Below are 6240 nucleotides of genomic sequence, written 5' to 3'. Positions count from 1 at the left end.
AGAGAACACAGGACAACACTCCCGATGCAGTGCTGAATCATAGAATCCCTACAGTGCAGAAAGAGGCCATTCGGCCCATCGAGCCTGTGTCGACAACAATCCAACCCAGGCCCTATCCCCCTATCTGCATGCATTTACCCTAGCTAACCACCCTGACACTAAGGGGCAATTTACCATGGCCAATCCACCTAACCCGCACATCTTTGGACACTATGGGGCAATTTAGCATGGCCAATCTGATTTGATTTGATTTATTATTACTGTCACGTGTTATGGGATACAGTGAAAGGTATTGTTTATTGCGCGCTATACAGACAAAGCATACCATTCATAGAGAAGGAAAGGAGAGAGTGCAGAATGTAGTGTTACAGTCATAGCTAGGGTGTAGAGAAAGATCAACTTAATGCAAGGTAGGTCCATTCAAAAGTCTGACAGCAGCAGGGAAGAAGCTGTTCTTGAGTCGGTTGGTACGTGACCTCAGACTTTTGTATCTTTTTCCCGACGGAAGAAGGTCCAACTAACCTGTACATCTTTGGAGTGCGGGAGGAAACCGGAGCACCTGGAGGAAACCCACGCAGACACGGGGAGAACGTGCAGACTCCACACAGAGTGGGCTGCACTATTGGAATTAATGTCTCCTTGATGAAGTGTTAAACCGAGGCCCACCCCCTTTCTCTCTCCCCCTGTCTCTCAGGAACAGAGGGAGACAGAGAGAGACAGAGAGAGATGCATGGTGGGGTGATGGGGATGCAAAAGACCCCCATCACGCCATCTCGAAGCTGTGCAGGGTAAGTTCACCCCGATGGCTGAGTCAGTATCTATACCTCATAATCAGTCCTCAAAAAAAAACTACTCATCATCTTCTCTATGGGATCTTGCTGTGCTGGGATGCTGCATTCTTTCTGATTCCTTTACCCCGATAATGGATAATGTTTCAAACTGGGTGTGAGGAGCCCGGAACGGCACATATCTTGTATAAATATAACATCAGATAAATGAGTTGATGGAGATTGATGTCTCCCCGCTGCGGCCTCCAGGCCTCCAGACGAGTCAGTGCAGCTTCAGCTGAGCTGGGTCAGTGAAGAGGGACGGCTGTGAATATCGGACCTGTTTGACTCTGTGTCACATTGCACCCTGCTGTCAATTTACTAGGATGCCACCGGGACTTGATGGATTGAGTTATAAGGAGAGGCTGGACAGACTGGGACTTCTTTCTCTGGAGCGTAGGAGGCTGAGGGGTGATCTTATAAAGGTCTGTAAAATAATGAGGGGCATAGATCAGCTAGATAGTCAACATCTTTTCCCAAAGGGAGGGGAGTCTAAAACTAGAGGGCATAGGTTTAAGGTGAGAGGGGAGAGATACAAAAGGGTCCAGAGTGGCAATTTTTTCCACACAGAGGGTGGTGAGTGTCTGGAACAAGCTGCCAGAGGTAGTAGTAGAGGCGGGTACAATTTTGTCTTTTAAAACGCATTTAGACAGTTACATGGGTAAGATGGGTGTAGAAGGATATGGGCCAAATGTGGGCAATTGGGACTAGCTGAATGGTAAAAAATTGGGTGGCATGGACAAGTTGGGCCGAAGGGCCTGTTTCCATGCTGTAAACCTCTATGATTCTATGATCTGCCAAGGTGTGAAGGGAATCTAACCCAATCCAGTGGTTAAGAAGAAAGGACAGGCTGCTTACAATCCTTTGTTTGTGTAAAGATATTTCTCCTAAATTTTCGATTGGATTTATTCGTGACGTTCCTGGCCCCGGGTTCTGGTCTTCCCACAAGTGAAAACCACTGGGCAGAACCTTCCACCCTCAATGGGAGTCTTACTCATTGTTAAATCCTGTTGTGCTGAGGCTTCTCCTCAATAACTACTCCAAAGTCGGGCGTCAGGGAACGCAGCTCTTTATCATAAAGGTAAAATACTGCCTGAAACAAAAACAGAAAATGCTGGAAATACTCAGCAGGTCTGACAGCATCTGTGGAGAGAGAATAGAGCCAACGTTTCGAGTCTGGATGACCCTTTGTCAGAACTTTTTATTCAGTCTACTCGTCCCACACTTCACACTGGGCGGATCCCAACAGCCCACCCCACACCCCCGGTCACACGACCCATTCCCTTAAAGGGGCTTTGCCTCAACATACATAACACACACTGCCTGAGAAAGACACCCAGGCTTGACTCTGTGCTCTGCTGCATCCACTGCCCATCAGGCAGTTGAATGGACAGCGGCAGGCATCTTCCTGACTCAGGACCCCTCCCCTCCCCCAACCCGCCTCGCCAAGAGCCGCCGGCCAATCAGTGACCGGCAACCCTTGTGCTCAGTGGCGCCACGGGGGAGGTTGTGGCTGCTGCTGGAATAACAGACCCCAGAGTGATGCAAGTAAAAATGAGGAGGTGGGGGTGGGGGCACGTGGGTGTGGTGGGAAGAGGGGTCCATGGAAGTCAGCAGCAAGGGCAGGGTGGTTGCGGCTACCATCGGCCATGCCCTTGATTGTGCACAGAATAGTACAGATCAAGGGATCGCCCCCCCCCCCGCCACCCCCCACTTCACCCCCACACCACCTCCAGCTGGCACAGTCGTACTAGTCGTGTGGGCTACATGTCGGCAAGTCTACCTGGAGCTGGGAAGATGGCGGTGGGGGGAGAGAGGAAGCCCTTACTTGGAGGTTAATTGACCACTTGACGGTCTCAAGTGGAGGTGGGTTGGGAAGGTCGTCTCTGGGTCATCCACCAGACATTACTTGCAGTGTAGGCGGGAAGGTGTCATTCTGATCCCAACCTGCCAAATTCCCAAGCCCACCCGCCTCATGTGGGGTCAGAGGATTCAGACGCAGATCCACCCTGTCAAACCTCTCTCTCAATTTTAATAACCTCTGTTAGTTCACCCGATAGTTATGAGAGACATTTTCGAAATTCTCTCCCACTCTCCTGCCGGCATTAACAACCCACAAGTACTTTGTTTCACTTTTTATCCACCGTTAGGTTATATTGATTTAAGAACACACTTCCTCTGACTGCGTGGCCCAGTAAAGGCACGTCATATCATGAACTTTCAACATATCAAAATTAGATGCAAACAAGTTGCTTACGTGGATGCTGCAAATCATATGACTTTTGGCATTTGGACGAGACATAGTATCAAGTTTCCAGCAAATACCTCATTAAATATGGACTCAGATAAGGCCACTTCCTCGCCATTTGTGTAATTCACATATCTCATTGTTTAAAGATCGGCCAACAGATTAACGATGGAGTTTCCAGGTTGCCTGACTCCAGGGCAGAATTTTACAGCCCTGTCATGGCAGGGGGTGAGGCAAAAGGCGCAGCAAGTTGTTCAAAAGCCCTTTGACTTCGGCAGGACTGGAATATCCCACCAGTGGGAGGGGCCATAAAATTCCACCCCATATTTCAGACTGGAAACTCAACGGCCATGATACAATGGCTTCCCATTGTATTATGATAGCCCCCTTTCATCCAAACAGGACTGAGTAAGCCTCAGATGTGTGCGTGTGTGGCCAATGGTTATGTGATCAAAACTGGGTTCAGGGACTGTACCCTTATCACCCCAGGGCCCAGCAAATTCATCAGAACAACCAATCAGCCAACCTGAGTACCAGACACTGAAACTAGCTGCAAGTCATCAAGCAGGACTCACCTGAAAACCAACCTCCCAGATATTCGACTACAAGGAACCTCATGACCTGCTGTTAACCCCTCACTTTACAGGACCTTTATTTGAACTTTAAATCTTTGAATCCAATCAAGAAACCATGGGCCTGCCAAGAAGGAGACCAGATAAATCAGAGACTGAATGAACTGTAATCTGTAGAAGTGCACTATCTACATTTCTGTTTGTGACGTGTGTGCATGAGTGTGTGATGTTGTGATCATTCAGTCCAAGTGTTTGAGAATAAATAATATTTTTGTTTAAACTCACGCGGAGCTTGCTGCTGAATTATTTAATTGGAATACCTACTCCAAGGGTATAAAAAGGTGCATCCTTTTCTGATTACATTCAGTAAGTGAGGGGATGTGCTCTGTTCTTGACACCAGGTCGCTGAGAATTTCACTGTTTTCAGAGATCATGGGCTTTGGAGATACTCTTCAAATATTGCATAAGAAAATAAGGCTTAAAGTTTCCACTTGATACTCACTGGGCAGACCCTTCTGGCCTTTCAACCTGGATCCTGCTGACAGCACATCCCACGAGGCGAGGAGTGGCCTACATGCAACGGAAAACCCCATTGACTACGACAGGACCAGAAGATCCCGCCACTGGCCAATGGCAGACTGCCTCTTGCTGCCGCTAAACACAGAATGAGATATGCAGAAAATCTTACCCATTAAAGACACTATCCAAACATTGAAAATAGCTCACATAGGGGAGGCGATGGCCTAGTGGTATTATCCCCAGACTATTAATCCAGAAACTCAGTTAATATTCTGGGGACCCGGGTTCGAATCCCGCCACGGCAGCTGGTGGAATTCGAATTCCATAAAAACACATCTGGAATTAAGAATCTACGGATGACCATGAAACCGTTGTCGGAAAAACCCATCTGGGTCACGAATGTCCTTTAGGGAAGGAAATCTGCCGTCCTTACCCGGTCTGGCCTACATGTGACTCCAGAGCCACAGCAATGTGGTTGACTCTCAACTGCCCTCCAAGGGCAACTAGGGATGGGCAATAAATGCTGGCCAGCCAGCGACGCCCATGTCCCACAGTGAACGACAGATATTGATTGGGTAGTCACTGGATGGTACAGCTGACTGCGCCAACGTGTGTCAGTTATGGCTGCAGTCTCACCTGGGGGGCGGTTACAAGGTTATGTATGGCTCAAACCCCCTCTGACATTCCAGTACGGCGCTGACAGAGTGTTGCTGCTTGAAGGTGCTATCTGTCCCCTCGGGTGGCTGGAACAGACCCAATTTAAATATGGGCAGGGAAGCTCTCCCCAAGTGCTGGCTAATGTTCATGCCTCAATCAACATCATGAAGAGAGATTGTCTGCTTCTAATCGTGTTGTTTTTGGTGAAAACCTGCGGTGAATAAATCGGTTCCCACATTACCTACATGGACAACCTGACAATATTTGATTGGCTGTAAAGTGTTTTGGAAGGGTGTGAGGGCTGAGAGAGTCTTTTCTCTCGCTGGAAGAGGGTTCCAGATCTCAGGTACATGGCAGACATTTCCCTCTTGAAGGTGTGTCACAAGGGTCACTGTTCTCTCAGCAGCTGGTCACAGAATGGCCATCGCAGGGTGGGTTGGGGGGGGGTTCCTGGGACACTGTTGGCCAATGACTGATGTATAATGATGAAGAAAGTGCAAAACAAAAAGGCTTGGATCTATTTCAGAAAAACAGGGGGACGAGCAAACAGTTAATCAACCAACTGACAACTTGAACTTTTAAACCTCTCAGGAGCCAGAGCCTCAGAGGGAGGCAACTGCATGCAGCTCTCGAAGTCGGATATCACTGGATATCTGTGTGCGCTGTCAACTGAAAGCAGTGTGGTGGGTTCGGACATCCCTCCACTGACTCCTTTGAGTGAGAAGAATGGAATGAAGCAAGCCAGGGGTGTCTCAGGCGCCCCCCGTGGTACCATCTCGTACCTTGATGGACTGCATTGCGTTGAGAAAGGCATCCATTCTCTGTCTTGGAATCTTTCCTGGGACTGAGCAAACAAACAAACAAACCGCCTGTTCAACATTTCCAGTCAGAAAAAAAACGTTAGTTTTGCCTGTCATTAAATTACTGGCACGGACAGGAAGCTTTTGTTATCTTGTTATCACCATGACATTTATACTCAGCCATATGGCGCACACATGGACAGATATTTACCCCGGCTGTTCATCACATTCACTCTCTGATTTGTCACATTGTGTATTTTCTGAGGTTATCCTTCAAACGCAACAAGCTGGAAGCAAAATAGTCAGAGGCAACGGAAGGGGCCTTCCTCTTCATTTGTCTGGCTCAATTTCCCCCCCCCCTGCTCCTTCCTGGAGATGTTGACCGCTGTCATGTTCATCCATTGGCAAACCCTCTGGTCCCTTGCGCAGAGACAGGTCATTCTCACATCCTCACCCACACGATGATGATAAGTAGGCTACGGAACGCAAGCAGAGGAGTGATCCAACTCAGGAAATTTGGCATGTCAGCTACGATTCTCACCAACTCTTACAGATGCACCATCGAAAGCATCCTTTCTGGTTGTATCACAGCTTGGTATGGCTCCTGCTCTGCCCAA

Source organism: Mustelus asterias, chromosome 22, assembly GCF_964213995.1.
Source record: "Mustelus asterias chromosome 22, sMusAst1.hap1.1, whole genome shotgun sequence".
NCBI lineage: Eukaryota > Metazoa > Chordata > Chondrichthyes > Carcharhiniformes > Triakidae > Mustelus > Mustelus asterias.
This window is presented reverse-complemented; position numbering follows the sequence as displayed.